At 36.2% G+C, this 20,353-nt stretch overlaps 1 protein-coding gene across 4 annotated transcripts in view; it reads right to left on the bottom strand.

Moving 5' to 3' along the window:
* Window positions 1-20,353, bottom strand: part of gnaz (guanine nucleotide binding protein (G protein), alpha z polypeptide) — a 98,509-nt gene that overhangs the window by 49,299 nt on the left and 28,857 nt on the right. For 2 of the 4 annotated variants that reach the window (XM_053241137.1, XM_026942605.3), the window contains one exon: window positions 14,563-14,974. The gene's annotated coding sequence lies outside the window, so the exon portion shown is untranslated. Of the gene's footprint in view, window positions 1-2,917; window positions 3,559-14,562; window positions 14,975-20,353 lie in introns of those variants that run through there. The other 2 variants (XM_026942606.3, XM_026942602.3) reach the window with 1 other exon arrangement.

Here is a 20,353-nt window from a genome sequence, read left to right as displayed (position 1 = left end):
GCAAGTGTTAGTCTTGTGGCTAATCCAAATGTGCTTTTATCACTGAGATAATATTATGAGTAACGTTATATTATTATAGCTGGCAATGCAGATAGCTTTAAGACGCCACTAAACAGCAAGTGTTAGTCATGTGGCTAATCCACTGCCTCTTAATATTCAGTTAAATATTCCACCCAAATGTGTTTTTAATCACAAAGATAATAAAATATTGTGTGTAATGTGATATTATATTTTGTTATTATAGCTAGCAATGCAGCTAGCTTTCAGACTTAATCACAGGAAAAGCTCAGGCTATCTTATCTCAGGAGATGTTTGCTCGGGGAAGTAAAACTCCTGCTAGTTAATATATGGGTGGATATTGAACTATTGACATTTGAATCCTTTTAAAGGGTTTTAATCAAATATTACATACAGTTATGTTTTTAAAAAAGGACACAACGGATTGATGATTATCAGCATGCCTTCCGCTCAGTTTACTGTATGAAAGCCGCACGAAGCTGGGATAATGCTGCAGAGTATCAAAACATCCATTTAGGCTAATGTTACCCAGCCATCATGTGATGTAGCTGATAATGGAATGGAGCAGTCGCTCAACATCTCTTCATCTGTTCGACTGCTGAATGACAGCAACGACTTTCAGGAAGACGAGGGAAACATTTGGGTGCAAGTCATGTCTATGTGTGTGAGTGTGTGTCTGTGAGAGACAGAGAGAGAGAGAGAGAGAGAGAGAGAGAGAGAGGAGAGAGAGAGGAGAGAGAGAGAGAAAATGTGTCCATGTTTTGTCAGTGTTATTGTACTTCGTCTCCTCTTGGCTGACCTTCTGAAGCCGAGTGGTGGATTTAGACTCAGCTCAGGAAGCCAGATTTGGACTAGATGCTCTGTTAAAGGCATTATTAAGTCCACACATTTGCTAGCTATAAAAATCCGTATTTTTCATATCAAGCTTTCATATTTATGTATCAAAATCATCAAAATGTTATGTTAAGCATTTCCACACTGACAGCATTTTCCTGAAACTCTCCCAAATTTAATTTAGGAGCATATCTAAGTATCTCAGTGTATGTAATTTATCATGTATTACAGAGCTGTTGTAGTTGGCAATGCATGTATTTGCATAATATTAAATAAGAAATAAATTTAAAAAAAGTCTAATTCAAACCAATAAATACACTCCAAAAAAATAACATCCTAGCAAGTGAAAATATCTTGAATGTAGTCAAATTTTTATAGTATTTCCAATTATAAACCAAATGTAAGATTATCAAACCTATTTCTAGACATTTTTTATTATTAATTTCAAGCTGGAAATAGTCTTGTTCTATTAATTTTTTTTTCTAAATTCAAGCATTTAAAATGATCTGCCAATAGAGTAAGCTCTTAAAAGAGCTTAAAATAAGAAAAGACATGTTAAAACAGATTGAATTATCTTACATTTTATTTATAATACATAAATAAGAAATATTAGATTGGTTTGCCCATATTCAAGATATATTCACCTTCTATCATTAATATACTCAATATTGCAAGAATGTCAACTTAAAATATTAAAAATCAGATTTATCGACATTCCTTAGTGAGGTTATGATAAAACAGATTTAAGATTATTAAACATATTTTGAGACATTTTTATTTATTTCAAGCTTGAAATGTTCTTCTTCTACTGGCAGATCTTTTAACTTTTTTCTAAAAATACTATATGTGCAATAGTACAAGAATTGAAATTAGTTAAATAAATTGATTTAACCAATATGCTTATTGTATTGTATATTTATTATAATTTCACAATAAAAAATATTAGATGAATAAATACAATTAATTTGCAGTGAAGGCATCTCAAATGTCCTGCATGCTCCCACACAAATCTGTAAATATTCAAGTTATTTGGTTCGTATTTAAAGTTACAGAGGTTAATATTAACCTTTCCTTACCCCAATCATCGCATCATTTATTCTAATTAGTGCCGATTTCTAATGAAATCAAGTTGCAACTCTTCAGCAGAGAATGCATAAATAAAACACTTTTCTTATATTGTGTTTCTCAGTGTTGTAGAGAAACACAATATGAGAAAAGTGTTTTATTCATGCATTCTCTACTGAAGAGTTGCAACTTGATATAGAGGATATTTCAGAATATTTCAGAATATTTCAGGATATTTTGAATGACCAGGATATTTGAGTTTCCCCATTTAGTAATTTTTCCCTCCACTGCTGGAGTTCTGGTCCAACACACCCCTTAGCTTTGATACTTTTTTCTCCTCTTTCATTCTCTCTCTGCCCCTCTCAGACCTCCGCCCCTCTGGCGTCTCTATTTCCCTAACGCGTCCTCACGCAGGTGCGCACACACAGAGAGAGAGAGAGAGAGAGAGAGAAAGAGAGAGAGAGAGAGAGAAGCCTTAGTAGATGACTAGTTCTCCACCCACAAACTGGCTAATTAAAGATTCTGTTCATTTTAGTTACAGGAAAAGGTTATTAATGAGCTGTACTGTCTGAGCACACACACACACACACACACACAGAGAAAGAGAGAGAGAGAGAGAATCAGAAAGGTGTGCTGAGGGGGGGTGCATGAGTCCTCTCTCTCTCTTTCTCTCTCTCTCTCCATGATAGGATAGGATAGACATATGCCATACAAAAAGCTTTGATCTTTGTGGAGTGTCTAATCCAGGCCCAGGAGGACGAAAGTGAGGGAGAGAGGGAGAGAGGGAGGGGTGAAGGACTCCTCTAACAACCATCGCTCAACATCACCTCCTTCGCCATGGAGGAAAAACAGCATCCTCCCTCCATAGATGCTGAGCCGAGCACCGTACCTCCACCAATCAAAACACAAAAAGCGACTGAGAGGTGATAAGAGGGGTGTGTGTGTGTTTGAGTGTGTCTGTGTGTGTGTGCGCATTAGAAGAAAATAAGAGCTGTCTCACCGTTTGTCCATTCAGAATCACGGCAGATGATCCTTTAGAGACAGATAGGGAGTATGCGAGCCTTCCTGTGAATCTCCAACATCCTCACATCTGTGTGTATCTCACACTCCCTCTCTCTCTCCCCTTCACACACACACAGATGAAGCACTCTCACTCTCCGTCTTTTTCTGTTCCCCTTCCTGTTACGGTCGGTGTGCTGTTCCCTCTCTTGTTAGCTCTGAGGCAGTTAAGAGACACTGCAGCGATGGGGGGAGGAGGGCGTGTGTGTGTGCACGCATGAGCTGTGCTCTATGTGTGTGTGTTTGAGAAAGGGCGTGCAAACTGAGGGAGGAGTCATGCAAGGATAGAAAGGAGAAGAAGGGGAAAATGTACAGGATTAAAGAATGAGAAAAACAGAAAAACAGAGGGATTGAAAGAAAGATAGAAGAGATTAAAAATGGACTGAAATCAGAGGGGAGGGAAAATGGAAGGTTGTGTGTGTGTGTGTCTGTGTGTGTGAGAGAGAGAGAGAGAGCAAGATGGCAGTGTTTACAGATGTACGACAATCCTGCTGTTCCTCGGTTGTGATTTCATTGATGGCTGAAAGAGCATGTCATAGAAACTGAGAGAGAGAGAGAGAGAGAGAGAGCAAGAGAGAGAGACAGAGGGGGAGAGAGAGAGAGAGAGAGATGGAGGGCGGGAGAGAGGGAGGGAGTAAAAAAGGAAAAGGGGAGGGTGACTGGTGGAGGGGAGGGGAGCATTCTGTTTCTGTGCCAACTGCTCGTGCGTATGAAGTGCCACTTCCTTTCCAGGCAATGCTCCTGTCTGCAAGTAATAAATAACACAATACATCCTGAAAAGGAAGGAGGAAGAGAAGGAGGTGGAAAAAGAGGAGAAAGAGGAAGATGAGATGGAGAAAGTTGAGGAAGAGAAAGGAGTACATTGAAGAAGAGGGAGGTGAATGGGAAGGAAGGAGCATGATGAGGAAAGTAAGAAAAAAGTGAGAAGAGAAGGGGCAGAGAATAAGGAGAAAAAGAGCAGCAAGAGAAGGACAATAATGGAGGGGAAAAGAGAGGCAGAGGATGAGAAGTGTGAGAGGGAGGAGGAGAAGGAGGAAGAGGACAAAAAGCAAGATAATGAGGAGTTATGTAATGAGGTGGAAAAGGAGAAGGAAAAGTATGAGAAAGAGGAAAATGAGGAGGTGGAAGAAAAAGAAGGAGAAATACGAGAAGAAGGATGAGGAATGAGAAAATGATAAATGATGAGGAAAAGGAAAAGGATGAGAACAGGAGCAAGAGAACAAGTGAGAACAGGAGAAGAATAAGTGTTGAGGAGGAAGATGGGGAGAAAAAGAGGAGGAGCAGAAATAAGAATCAAATGGTGAATAAGAAATAGCATGTGGAGGAGAGAATGAAGACAAGAATAAAATGTGAGAGGACTAATAGTAAGAGAGGATGGGAAGAAGAGGAGGGGTAGGGGAGGAAGAGGAGGAGAGAAAGAGAACAAGAAAAAAACAGCAAGATAAGGAGGAGTAAATAAGGAGGAGAAGGCAAAGAATGAGAAATAGAAAAAGAATGAGGAGGTGGAAGTAAATGAGGAAGAAAGAAGAGGGGGGATGAGAAGGAGAAGTATGAGAGGGAGGAGGAAGAAAAGGAAGAGGAGGAAGAGGACAAGAAAAAAGAGCAAGATAATGAGGAGCAAATGAGAAGGAAGGAGGAGTAACAGAACAAGGCATAATTTGAGAAAGAGAAGGAGAGGGAGGAGGTAGAAGAAAAAGAGGAGGAGGAATATGTGAAGCAGGAAGAGGAGGAAGAGGTGTCAGAAAAGGGAAGAGGAGTGGAGCAAGTGAACAAAGGAGGAATTTGTGGGGGAAAAAAGGACGACTAGCAGGAGGAAGAGGTAGAGGGGAAAGGACGATGATGGAGAGGAAAAAAGAGCATGAGATAACAGATGGAGTGTGAGGAGGAGTTGCAAGAAGAGCAAGAGTAGGAAAAAGAGAGGAAACAAACCACAAGGTGGTGAAACAAGAAAGGGGGGAAATGGAATGAGGAAGAAGAGGAGGAGGAAGGTGGAGGATGAAAAGGATGGTGAAAATGGGAGGAGCAAGAGGAGGTAAAGAAAGGGAAAAAAATAAGCATACAAATGCCCTAGGTACAAATAAACCTGTACGGCATTGTTATGAATTACTCTATTCAGATGTGTGTGTGTGTGTGTGTGTGTGTGTGTGTGGGTGTGTGTGTGTGGTAGCATTTGTCACAGCTCAATCCCTGTGTACCAATACTGCTTTATACAGTGAGCTGAGAATTCAACCAAGGAGAAAACACAGTTCAGTGTTAAAACATTAATGAAACACGTCCTGATCCGTGACTTTTAAAAACACGCTGTCGACATTAAGCATGATCATCTACAAACATGTTTATCAGTAGAATGGTTTTCTAAAACTAAATAAACAACAGAAACACTCCTTTTTCACCTGGCGTCCCTTCTCAAATCCAATATCAGTCTCAAGTGGAGGCTCGGCAAGTCGCTAAATCAGCATGTGGCCACTTGTAAAGAATATTTCACACGAGCATCGTCCATATGCCGCACTTTCTGAGCCAAATTTTGTGCAGACGGAATGGGCGCAGCTCCAGAGGGTTTCCGCAACCTTTTAAGGAACTACAGAGTTCCAGAAGGCTCTTAAAGGAGTTTCTCACTGCAATGTCTGTGATTGTTATATAAAATATAAAATAACAAAAGTGATGCAAACTGTCTAACACTGATGCCATTTTGGAAATTAATGTCAGGGAGCATTGCCAAGTGGGCTAGACTATAAGGACTATAAGGATTTTGTTTGTGCTCAGTATTGTAATCTGGTGGCAGTATAGTGATGTTCTTGATAATTTGAAATCAATCACTTCTGTTTTTTCTGTGAGGAGATGCCAAGTTTGCATTTTTGGAAGGAGTCTCCAGTGTCAGTGTTTTGTAACAATCAGAGATAAGGGTATCTTACAGTCCTCAAGATGGAACACTTTCCAGTTTGTCTGTAACATGACAAGCTGCTTGTTTTTTTCTTTTTACTACAAGAGAGAAAAAAAGAGAGGATGCTATATCGCAAGTCAGAACAAATGTTTCGTGGATGTTCCACAACGTTAAATGTAACCATAAATGGATTTTAAAAAAGTATGACATGGCATCCTTTAATAAATAAAAAACTATTAGCGTTGGCAAATCGTTGTAATATGAGAAATAAAACACTTCAGGACATGCTGTTAGTGGAAAATAATCAACCTCAGAGTGGAAATAGTAACTTTGCTTTGGGTCATTGATTATTTTCCTATAACTGCATGCCCCTAAGTGTTTTATTCCTTACTTACATCATATAACCTGGTTAACAGAGTCTCACAGAAAAAAGAAACATTTGTATGCAACTTATTTACAGCAATTTCTCTACGCTGAATATCAACGTATCAAACTTTGACTCAAATGCTCTGTATCACGTTCTGCTCCAACGCATTTTAACCAAGCACACCTCTACCAGTACACTATTTAAATAAGATCGATATGTAATAAATAATTTAACCTCTTTTAAAAAAAAAAAAAAAAACATATTGAGCTTAGCCCACTACGTGTGGAAAATTTGTAATTTTCATGACTTCTCATTAGACTCGTGAAACTTCTCCTCTTCTCTGCAAACACAAAAAAAAAACAAGATAATGAGGAGAAAAGTATGAGAAAGAGAAAAATGAGGAGGTGGTAAGAAAAAGAAGGAGAAATATGAGAAGAAGGAAAGTGATGAGAAAAAGGTAAGGGATGAGAACAGGAGCAGGAGGATGAGAGGGATAAGAAGTAGGAATATGGAGGAGAGGGAGGAACAGGAGGAGGAGGAAGATGGGAAGAAAAAGAGGAGGAATAGAAATAAGAATCAAATGGTGAATAAGAAAGAGCATGTGGAGGAGAGAATGAAGACATGGAGTAAATGTGAGAGGAGTAAGAGGAGGAGGGGGAGAAGAGGAACGGGGAGGACAAGAAAAAACAGCAAGAACAAGGGGCTTGCACGTCACATGGTTACGTGATATGGTAACGTGGGTATTTTCAAAATGTGGAAAGTCTCTGGATTCTTAGCCTAAAGAATTTATAAGGTAAAAATGATCCGTCTTAGTGTCTGTATTGTGTTAAAACGTGACTTGCTAGCCTGTTTGTGTTTACAGAGAAGAGGAGAAGCTACTCATGAAATTGACGTATCTTTTTTTTTGTTTGTTTGTTTTTACATTTCAGTCTCGAATAGAGTAGTGGTAGAGGTGGGCTTGGTTTAATTACGTTAGTGTAGAATGTAGCATACAGAGCGTTCAAGTGAAAGTTTGATGCATTTCTATGCATGCGACGTGTGCATGTGCCAGAACGTTGCTATTCAACATAGAGAAGGTGCATGCGAACGTTTTCTCTGTGAGACTGAGTTGAACCTGGTGGATAACAGTGGAAGTTTCTATGACTTCTGAAATAATAGGACCTTTCTGTGGGCAAGCAGAGAGATGAAGGCAATAATAACTTTACACTCTTTGGCTGTTGGGTGTATGGAGTCAGGGTAATGCAAAAAAAAAAAAAGGCGATATTTCCATAATGCTGCAAATCCACTCTTTAAATCTCACATAGTGCTCTGATGAAAACCATTAGTTTAGCATGTGATAGGGGGCAATGACTACATCTAGATTACAAAAGAAGTCTGTTAGCTTGAGATCACTGCTGTGGGAAAAGAGCTATTTTACACTTTACGTCTAGAGGTGTGTTTCGGGATTTTTTTTTAAGAACTTTAGGTGTTTAGGTGTATGTTTAACCAGAGGAACCAGAGTCAGTTTCAGTTTCTATGATGTACTTGGTGCTTTTTTTGGCAGACCAGGAAGTATTAAGGTGGAATTTGCAATAGTGTGACTCACTGGTCAAACACACACTTTACTTTTCCAATCTCTTAAAAACCTTGTTTATCTAATAAGTGGTTACCAAAGGGTGTTTTACATCAGATATCATTTGGCAACACTGGAAAAGCCAAAAGAGTTTCTCAATGCCAATGTTTTACACTTATATGATTATATCTTGATTGTATTTTATGTTCAATTATGATTTAAGTGACATGCCGTTTGCAGTGTCTGCTATCAAAGTCTAGCTGATTAAAAAGCGACATTAATGTTAATTTCATATTCATACCTCAATTTCAATACCAGTCTCTTCTGTTTTTGCTGAAATAATGTAACCATTGTGTCATTTCTGTTCTTTCCCATAACAGTTACAGTTCTTGCACAGAACAGGAACTGGTCAGGAAACTGTAGAGAGCTTCAAAACTCCTTAGTTCCTCAAAATGTTCTGGAAATTTGTGAAAGCACCTTATTTTTGATACTTCTACAAAATGCAAAATGGGAGGTAAGAAGGTAACAAGTTTGGTTCTTCGATCATTCTCAACATACACTTGAATTAGCACTTGCTTAATTTATTTTTAAAGAAATCCCTCGAATTGTGTTTTCTTTCTTGCTGTTCTATCCTCCTTCTGACAGGGTTTTCGCTCAGTGGTATTCTTAGACCCTGACCTAGTGAACTAGCATGAGGATACAAATGTTTTTATAGAGACTACAAAGCATTTCTGTAAGTCACTCTAGATAAGGGTATATGCAAAGTTCTGTAAAGCTCACATTTGAACAAGCAGTGATGTTCATTATGGAAAGCTCCACTGAAATTACGGCCTAGGAACTAAAATCAGCCCAGGTTCTCGAGTTCCTGAAAAAAAAACACCCGTTTATGCAAGGAGGAAGGAGTCTCCAGTATCATAATAAGACAGTAATTAATTCCTAAGTTAATAAGACAGTAGTTAATTCCTGGTTAATAATACAGTAGTTAATTCCTAAGTTAATAAGACAGTAGTTAATTCCTGGTTAATAATACAGCAGTTAATTCCTAAGTTAATAAGACAGTAATTTATCCTAGAGTTAATAAGACAGTAATTAATCTTAGAATTAATAAGACAGTAGTTATTTCCTAAGTTAATAAGACAGTATTAATTCCTGAGTTAATAAGACAGTTAATTCCTGAGTTAATAAGACAGTAATTAATCTCAGAGTTAATAAGTCAGTTGTTTATTCCAATGTATTCCAATAAGTCTGTAGTTAATTCTGGAAAATCTTATACCTGTTTATGTGAGGCATTTTCTGTGATGTACTTTTGTGGCTTGAAAAATAGGACCCTCTCAGAAATGAGATTGTGACTAGCACAGTGTGATATTAGAACTCGAGAGCAGAAAGTCTCCACAAGAAAGTAAGATATATGGATTACCTTTTAAAAACACTAACTTAGTGCACTTGAAAACTGTTTTTTTCTATATATATATATGACAGCAGGTTTGCATGTGTAGCTGAAAACCTCAGTAACCACAGTGAATGAAAGGCTGAGCAAGACTCTACCGATGATGCAGATCAGTCTTACCGGTGAATCAGTTAGTCTTATCAGTGTCAGGCACATCTTACACAGAGCAGCTGCAGTATGATCTTATGAATAGGCAGTCTTTATAACATTAATACTACCTAATAAACCAGACTATTTCTGTAGTATTTCACTATTATACTAATAATATTGTAAGTTATACAAAATGCTAGTATTATACTATTGTAGAATTAATACCACATATTCATACCATACAGCATGTTATACTAGTCAGCTAGTACAGTATTATACTTTTAAACTATTAATAATCTCTATTGTACTAGCTAGCTACTACATTATACTTATTCATATCATATATTATAGTAGACAGCTAGTTTAATATTGTATAATTATACATGTATATTACTACTGATATACTGTTTATTGTAGTAAACAGCTGGTATAAGCATGAATATAATATATCACCTCATCTACTACACTAACAGAATTTTATACTAGTAATACTGTGTATTATTCTAGACAGCTAATGTATTGTGCTTTTGGACAGTAGTATTCATAGCACTTATTATATTAGACAGCTAGTTTACTATCACACCTCTATTGCATCATTAATAATATATAGTACTACACTGATAGTAGACCATTGTACTTTTTAATATATCACTCATCAGCTACTACACTATCAGAACTTTATACTACTGATACTATACTATATATTACACATCTGGTACACTATTATAGTCTTATAGCATTAATGGCATATATTATATTATACAGCTAGTATATTATTAAACTACCATCCTTTATATTATATTATACTACTAATATTGATTTGTACTACAACTTCTAGCACAGTTATAGTTTTAGACTATTGATGTATGACAGCTAGTATACTATTATACAATTATAGTATAGATGAACATATATTACACATCTAGTATGTTATAATACTATTATCCTGTTATACTACAAATACTATATAGCATACTAGTACACTACTGTACTTGTATAATATTGATATACAACACAGCTAGTATAATATTATGCTCTTGTAGTAATAATGCCATATATTTTATAGCTAGTACATTATAATACTATAATCCTTTTATACTATGAATTCTATATATCATACTATTAACTAGTACATTGTTATATTTTTATACTATCCATGTATAGTATAGTATCCATATATACAAAGTTGTGCTCAAAAGTTTGCATACCCTGGCAGAAATTGTGAAATCCTGGCATTGATTTTGAAAATATGACTGATCACACAAAAAAATGTCTTTTATTTAAGGATAGTGATCATATGAAGCCATTTATTATCACATAGTTGTTTGGCTCTTTTTTAAATCATAATGATAACAGAAATCACCCAAATGGCCCTGATCAAAAGTTTACATACCCTTGAATGTTTGGCCTTGTTACAGACACACAAGGTGACATGCACAGGTTTAAGGGCAATTAAAGGTTAATTTCCCACACCTGTGGCTTTTTAAATTGCAATTAGTGTCTAGTTTGTTAGCTCTCACATGGATGCCCTGAGCAGGGTAGATACTGAGCCATGGGGAGCAGAAAAGAACTGTCAAAATACCTGTGTAACAAGGTAGTGGAACTTTATAAAGATGGAAAAGGATACAAAAAGATATCCAAATTTGCATTCTTCTGCACGGATGCTCTTGGACTTTCCAGCATGACAATGACCCTAAGCACAAGGCCAAGCTGACCCTCCAGTGGTTACAGCAGAAAAAGGTGAAGGCTCATGCAAGATGACTAAAGACTTTGCATGACCTGGAGGCATTTTGCCAAGACGAATGGGCAGCTATACCACCTGCAAGAATTTGGGGCCTCATAGACAACTATTACAAAAGACTGCACACTGTCATTGATGCTAAAGGGGGAAATACACAGTATTAAGAACTACGGGTATGCAGACTTTTGAACAGGGGTCATTTCATTTTTTTCTTTGTTGCCATGTTTTGTTTTATGATTGTGCCATTCTGTTATAACCTACAGTTGAATATGAATCCCATAAGAAATAAAAGAAATGTGTTTTGCCTGCTCACTCATTTTTTCTTTAAAACTCGTACATATTTTACCAATTCTCCAAGTATGTATGTATATATATATATATATATATATATATATATATTAGTAGTATAATAGCATTATGCAATATGCAATATTATGCAATATTATTAGTATAATAGTGAAATACTATTATCGATAGTGAGTCTTGCTCAGCCTGTATATACTGTATATTTTCCAAGTATATATATATATATATATATATATATATATATATATATATATATATATATATTGTATATAAAATACTAGTTAGCTATTGTACTTGCATAATATTGATACTTCATAATATACTACGCAGCTCATATACTATTAGGCACTTCTTGTAATAATGGTATATATTATACAGCTAGCATATTAGGTTATTATCCTGTTATAATACAAATACTATATATTGTACTATAAATACTTTATATTATACTATCCTATTACTATATTATGTAGTATGATAATTTGTATACTACACAGATACTACAAGTACTATTGTACTTTTGTATTATTCATACTAATAATACTAACAATATTAGACATTTTACCTCACTGATGTTATACGAGATACTATATTGTAGTATATTGTTGTTATTTTATTTTGTACTAAATTGTAATTTTTTTTTATTCTTACACTAGAAAATATTTTATCATAATACATTTAAAATTATAACACATCCTGTCTTATGGTCTTCAAAGCATGACCAAAAAAGATCTAGGAAAGTTAAAGGCATCACATCAGTGTCAGCACTTTGGTAAGATCTGCAGACGATGCACCCGCAGTAACGAACACATGAATCAGTGTTGAGCTCTTTTGATCACACAGGAAGCTGACTAGAGTTGTAGATCTGATGCTTCAGATTAGCAGAACTCGAATGTGAGATTTTTTTTTTTAATATTATATAACCCTTTCTCCCCCCCCCCAATTTCCCACCACTCTCTCTCCACTGCTTTCTCTCTCCTCTATCTTTCAAAGTGTCTCTACACTTCCCCTCCTCCTGTCTACCTAATCCATAATCCTGTGGAAATCAGGCAGGAGGAACAGTGCAGCTTTGATCAGGCTCTTGTCTCAGTGCTGCGTTAGGCTTCGGCACATCCTGCTGTACCCCAGAGCTCGCAGCATGTCTAACACAGAAGCCTAAACCACAACGCCTGTTAACCACCAGCACCTCATGTACGTGGACTTATTTAGTCAGTCACTAACCGAATGGAAATCACTCGATCATAGTTATATAAATAGTTGTATCACATCCAATAATGATGGTCTCTTTTTAAAAAAGCCTTGGTTGAATTCCTACTGCCATCTTAAGAACCACTTCATTTTTTTTATTATCTCTAGTAAAGTTCATAAAATGAGAAATCGAGTCAGAGTAACTGTTGACAGATCTTACCTTTTTTAAAGCAGAAAAAGAGAAAACTCTCTCTAAGAAGGTGCAGAAAATATTTCAGAAGATAATATTTTATTTGATTTTCAATTTGGTACTCAATTTGTCTATTATATATGACAGCTAATCAAATATATACACCACACACACAAATATATATATATGTATATGTGTGTGTGTGTGTGTGTGTGTGTGCATCCCAAACATTACTTAGCTAGCTTTGTTTACCTACTTAATACTAGAATAAGGTTAAAAACATTCAAGCTAACAACTGCTGTATAAATTAATATTAAAATAACAATTAAAATAAATCTGAGTTTTGATTTGTCAAGTCTGAAAGAATTTCATTTTCATTTTCAATTATGGACAAAAAGAAATTGAAGGTTCAAGCTAAAGATCAAAGCTAAAGGTTCAGTGACCGAAATACCTTTTAGAAAATCCAGAAGATTACTACCTAAGACATACAGTAAGTTTAAATGGGTTTGTAAGTAAGAGATTTGTTAAATTCAAACATTATCAAGTTTGGTCCATAATGCATGATATGCACAGCAGTGCTGCACTTTGCTCAGTGTTACCAGACATAGCTAACTTAACTTCTTAACAAGAAGTGGTATAAGTGACGCAGTTCCGTGTGTTTTTGATACACGTTCCTTCTTTTCTGTTTGTCTGCGCATAATGGAAAGTGTTTTATTGCTTGTACTGGGGATATGTTTGTTCATACATATATGTCTCAGTGTGATAATTATGTGTACTCAAATGTTGTCTAGGTAGCAAAGAAATATACAAGTTGAGACATACCTATTATGTTCATTGTCTAATGGAACACTTTTTGTTTGAAAGGTATTAAAGAACTTTTGGGAGAGAAAAACAAACAAAGAGTAATCCTTAATAATTAAAGCTGGTAAAGACGAGGGCTAGATGTGGGTACATGTGAATTAAATGCATGTTAACAAAATGTGATATTTATGAAAGATAATGGGAAAATAAATCAAATCATGTGCAAAACATTGATATGAGAGTAAATGAGAAATGTGAAAAATTTATTATGAGAAATAAACAAAACATAGAAAAATGTGAAATATTAATGGGAAAATAACTGAGAAATGTGAAAAAAATCACGAGATGTACATGAATCATGCGTAAAATATATTACAGTACATGTGAAAATAAAAACACGAGTTATGTGTGAAATTCACATGTGAAAATATATGAATTAGGTGTAAATAAATAACAGGTGAAAATAATTGAAAAATGTGGGGGGAAAATCACATGTGAAAATAAAGGACAGATGCATTAGATGTAAAAAGAACTGTAAAAAAAAACATGAATTATTTGTAAAAAAAAAAAAAATTACATGTTAAAATGAATTAAATTAAATAAAAAAAAAATTAAAACAAAAAACTTAAAGTATTGTTAGCATCATATCTGTGGATACTATTGGTGTGTACAGCTTCAGGGCATTGTTCATATCTCATCAGTCCACTTTTAATACCACCATTCCTGCCATATTTACTGGTCTATTGAGTTTGTGTGTGTAGACACATTATCCTCCGAGTGTGTGCTGCTGTGTAGCTCACTTTACACACGACTGTCACTGTTCCTCTGCTGGCAACCCGAGCGTTTCGTTCTATGCTTACAGAAACGCAATACCCAAAAGAGATTAAGCGTGTCCATGCTAGACAGGCACCATGTTAGAGCTTGTACTGAGTCCAGAGTGTGTCTGCTCGATATCTGCGCTACCAGACCGAGGTCCCTCTGGGCTCTGCCCATTTGTTTTTCATCCCAAACACTTTCACTTACACGCTAGCAGTGCAGAAGATCTACAACATGCTGGTATGTGTGGTCCTTAATCTGCCTGACGGAGTACACATCACATGCCTCTCTTCATCTCGTTCAGCTGGTTCACTGCTGCTGCCTTTAAACACACACACAAAATTTAATAATGCATGAACAAACATACATGCTGACAGGTTCTACGGTGGTTTGCATCTTTCAAAAAATGTCTCATTTATCGTTTCTGAAGTAACAACCCATTCACAGGGGACTTGTATGGTTGATGCTGTACATAATCTAATCGTAATAATAAACAGATTTGTTATCTAACAAAGAAGAATATATAATTGAAGGATATAATGGAAGGAGTCTCCAGTGTCAGCATGTTGTAATGGTTAGTTTTCCACCACAGGCAAGTCTTCAGGAGAGAAGACAGCAACTTCAAGAGAGATAAAAAGAGAAACTGGTGAGAGAAAATATTAAATGTAACTAAAAATAGATAAAAGTATAATGTGTTGTCCTTTACTATATAAAAGATATCATTGGTAAATAAAGCACTTTGGAAGGTGGGAAAATAATAGGAAAATAATAGGAAAATATAATAAAAAAAATAATAGGAACATGTTGTGCTGCATCATTGATTATTTTCCTGTAACAGCACGTCCTGAAGTGTTTGCATATATATTTTTCCACCCCCCTGTTTTGCATGTCGCACCATTTACACAGTTATTCTTTGTAAAAGACCTAATACCCAATAACTGTGTGGATGATTTATCAGATTACACACAAACAACAGGATCTTAGTAAATTAATGAAGTCTCTGTTGTGATTGATTTGCCTATCTTCGTGTTACATAAGGAATAAAGTCTCTGGATCCAGTTAGATGTTTGATTTCTCTAAAATGAAACAAAGACTAGATATGGACATTAAGCGGTCAGTTGGAGATCACCTGCCATGAATAGAAGTCAGTGTAAAGCTTCTTTCATCTGCAGTGCAAAATGTGACATCTTAGCAAGTGAAGATATCTTGAATATAGTCAAATGTATCTAGTATCTCCTAAGTTTTCAATAAACCAAATATATTATTATTATTAATCTTTTTATTAGTTTCAGACTGGAGTCTTGTTGTATTAGGAAAAATTATTTCTAATTTTAAACATTTATTTCTAGAAAGCTGCAAAATTATCTTCTAATAGAATATGAAAATTTAAAGCTTGAAATGAAAGAAAGCATCTAAAAACAGACTGAAATCTCTAAGGTCTCAGAAAAATGAGTATATATAAGGCTTCTCTGATGCTACTGTTCTACTATAATGCTAACATTCTACTATAACAATACTATTAATTACCAAATATGACAACACAGTCATTTTTTTCGCATGTATGGAAAAAAAACAGTCTGTATGGAAACAGCATGACCAGTTGACAGGAGATCCATACATTTCATAAATATTCTAGTGTAGTCTTGTAAGTAAAATCTACTTTTAAAACAAGAACAAAAACACACGTTTTAAATAAAAAAGTACCATAACCTTTGCTTATGAGAATTCAAGTGGGAGGCACAAGGAGGAAGTGGTGACTATTATGATCTCCACATACCACATCTCATCTCCACGTCCACTTCTTCAGATTGCCCCTTCATGATCTACACATGTCCTTTTTCACTAATGACGCAAATCTACACACTCCCAGACAAAACTGGAATTCTCTTCCAATTCTTTCACATGACCATCTCAACCATCATCTATTCTAGCCAAGCTGTGGTGTTTATCAGGATTGTTAATCAGCTCCCTGGGGCTGAACATCTGATTAAGGGTCCAGACCCTGAACATTCTCCTGATGTCTTTCTCATGGTCTGTCTTTCATTTATGTTTTCTTATTACACATGTCCTTCTCTTATCCTTTTCCAGATTTGAGCCCCCCAGTGCTCTAAAGCCACATTTAATGCTCTAATAAGGCTTAAAGAGGCATTTGGGATGTCTGTCTATTTCTTCCTCTATCCCTCTTCCTTTAATAACTGGCAGTAAAGGATCACAAGTGCAAGTTTCACTTATTTATTAACAAAACTTGTATAAACAACAGAGCATATATATTGTCACTGGTTCGGAGGTTCTGAACTAGTGACTAGCCAGATTGGCAGGGCTATGATCTTTTAAAGATAAAAAGGCATCAGTATAAGGTTTCATTTGGTATCCAAGGTGGATTATTTTTGGTCTTTTGTGGAGCACAACAGCACCACCAATGGTCATAAGAAAAATACACAGAATGGTATGAAGAAGCAAGAAGCGAGCGTGGAGCTGATTTCTTTCTAGTCTAGACCATAGATTCATGCAGCCTATCAGTGACAGTCATGTCAGGTAATTACACAGAGTCACATGCCCCCTAGATTTGATCTCCATCCGTAACAAATCGCCAGCAGTGACTCAGAAGACACATGTCAATTACAGTTGTGAGTGTAATGAATGTGAACAAGGTGGATTATTTTCTCTGCCATTCTTTTTCCCCCAAATTACCTTTAAAGGAGAAATGTATAGTACAAATTACACAAAAGGACAGATGTTTAAATAGTAATTTTAGTAGGTTTTTTTGTTTGAATGAAAGGGTTACAATTTTACTGTGTTTTGTTTTGTATTCAGAGGAAACACAACATGAAGCTAGTAGAGCATTATGGACTTAAACACTTAAAAATGTTAAAATCAAGTATGCAGCTGTCTATTTATCTTTAAGTGTGTGTGAAATTGTTTACCCCACATCACTGTTATTATGCCATTGATGAGTGATGTAATGCATTGATCAACACTAAAAGGTTTATTGTTGAGCTGTTGATTGATATTTGATAGTAGTGCTCTGATCTAATGGTGTCACTAGTGCCTTCACTGGTAATTAGTAAGTTGACAGACCAGAACCCAAGCCATGAACATTGGGCCCTAAAGCAAAATGAATTGCTCAATTGCTCCGGAAATGCCTTACAGTGGCTAACAGTGGGGCATTGATGGCTCAGTGGTTAAAGCTTTGGGCTACAGATTGGAAGATGTTAAGTTCAAGCTATCTCTGTTGGATAAAAGTGTTTGCCAAGGGCACAGATGTAAATCCATATTCTCTGACACCAGGGTTCTGTCAGAGAGCCCCAGCTTATGTGGGAGAAATGGCTATTATTAAATTATAGTAAAAGATACAAGGGGTATGGGCAGGGCTGGTTCTGAACCTTTGGGGGCTCATACTAACTGACCTCCACCCTACCACCCCAGCCCAGAAGGTTGTTTATTTAATGCTGCATTCAACTTCAGATGTGGGAAGTTGGACCTCGGAATGACATCATTTTCGACCTCCGTGCATTCGAGCTACAAAGTGGGGAAAAAAATATCCCCTTAAACTTGGAGGAATTCAAAGTCGAGAAGACCACCCTGAGTTTTTGAGTAGGAATTCCGAGTTGTGGAGGTGTTTTCTTTGTTTTTTCCGGGTCAGAGGTTGGGAATTATGAGTTACAATCTCTAGTTGGTTGCAGCATAAGTTTCAGCCTGTGACTGAAAGGTTGCTAACTGTGAAGTTAGCAGTTGCCAGGAGAAATAACAATGCCAGTGTCCCATCCTACAGAGGTTGATACCCTGAACACATGATCCCCTGACTGCTTGCTTTAGAGTGGCAATCTTAACAAGATGGTATGGTGATGCATTGGGTAACATTGTCTCCTCAAAGGTGCTCCAGGGTCCACAGTTCAATCCTAAGCTTGAGTTTTGCATGTTTTTCCCGTGACATCGCGGAGAACCAAAAAAAGGAATGAATGTGTTCCTGTGACAGGCTCTGGATCCACCGCAATCCACAAGGTTTACAATGAGAGCTAACTTGCTAACATTTTTGTAGTTTATTACCTAGCTAAAATCTTGCAAGCTCACATTATGTAGGTAGCACATCCCTGCAGATGTAGATCTAGCTTGTTTAGTTAGCTAGCTATCACAGCACATTAACATTAGCTTCTTAACTCTTATATATTTGCAGCAACAAATCTACAGTAGGGTGGGTGAGGGGGAGGAATGAAAATAATAATATTGCTGTCACATATTAGAATTAGGTTCAAGCCCCTGTCTATGTTATTTCAAAATCTTTCAGATTCATAACAAGCTTGTTTAATTCATAAATAACAAATCAGTCCTTGATGGATGTCAGCATAATGGCTAAGGGAAGTAGGTGTGGGGGGGTGTCTAGACAACTGACACTGAGCATCTCAGTGACTCAGAGTGTTGGTTTTAGTGATACAAGGCTCATCCTCACCCCTGCATTGGAATGAATCAGGGTAAAGACACTGAGTACTCCTCCTGTTTTTGACCTAGATAGCATTCAGCAGTGAATGCGTTTCCCTCTTTCTATCCCTCCCTCTTTTTCTCCCACTCCCTCAGCCACAATTCATTCTTTTCCTCTTGTTGAACCCATACAGAGAATGCATGATCGTGTTCAGTGTCTAAATGTCAAGGGAGCACGTGATGACATGATCAAGCTCTACAATAAAATATGTGTGCAATACTCACGCACACACTGGCATTTCAGGCCAATTATCTTATATTATAAGATAAATGAAGTCTACATGTTTATAACAGGTATTTGTATTTGTTTTAGCAGAATCAGAATTAGATAATAACCCTCGTTGTAATTCTTGTCTCATGCACGTGTGCTGTTTCTTTTTTCTTGACAACACTGCCACCCCGTGGTTGTTTGTGGTAGTGCAGCTAAACAATGAGCACATGGTTAAATATGTACATGCAATGAAATCAGGTTTTTAGCACAATTATGTGTTAGATGTCATTGTAATGTTTGTTTCCCTAATTTATCACTGCAATTATATTAAAGAGCACATTGTTAAGGACAGTGGTAGATCAGTGGTTAACCTCAAAATACTCAGCTCTATTTAGCTAGTAAGACTATTAGAAAATTTTGTAATGACCTATTTCTCTGTACTTGACTGGATGTCAATACTACTTGGACATCATATACAGTAGAAGCATACTTTTGTTGTTCCCAGTCATAATTTGCATTTAAATCCCTATCTATGTATGCTATTTAGAAATGTATTAGGTCGACCATCAGTGTTATATCATGATATGTGGCTTAGGTGGAGTGAAATGTACATAGTAAAATGTGTTTTTTGTTTTTTCAGAGCTCAGTGATGAAGGTGACTCATTCTCAGACCCATCTGGAACCCCCTTAACAACATCCTTCTATGGTCAGGATCTGTGAAAAGGACATACGTCTATATTAGATAAAAGATATTTATCTAATATCTTTTATATTAGATATATTACATTAGATTATTTTTTAAATAGTTCTCACTACAAGATTATGATAAAACCAATATAAGACTATTAAAACTTTATATTAAATGTTTTTAAGTTTCAAGCTTGAAATTGTCTTGTTTTATTAGCAGATAATTTAGCTTCTTTCTTCAAATGAAAGCTTGGAATAAGCAAAACGACTGACAATTTCAAGCTTGAAATTAGTATAAAAAAAAAAAATAGATATTTCACTTGCTAAGATATTTTATAGATATTTTGCACCCTTTAAACTCTAAGATTTTAAAATAATGCCTGTGTGCCTTTTTTTTGCCGTTGATACCATAGGAAAATCCAAGCAACTCAGCCAAGACCTCAGAAAACAAAGTGTGGACCTCCGCAAGTCTAGTTTCTCCTTAGGAGCTATTTCAACTGAAGCTACCATGAGCAGCTGTACAAACAATTGTAAGCAAATATAAAAATCTTGAGAGCACACAGAGACTGTATTATTCAGGAAAGAGTCACAAATTAACTCCTAGGGATGAAAGAACTTTGGTTC

This window comes from Pangasianodon hypophthalmus, chromosome 17, assembly GCF_027358585.1.
Source record: "Pangasianodon hypophthalmus isolate fPanHyp1 chromosome 17, fPanHyp1.pri, whole genome shotgun sequence".
Classification (NCBI taxonomy): domain Eukaryota; kingdom Metazoa; phylum Chordata; class Actinopteri; order Siluriformes; family Pangasiidae; genus Pangasianodon; species Pangasianodon hypophthalmus.
This window is presented reverse-complemented; position numbering and strand designations above follow the sequence as displayed.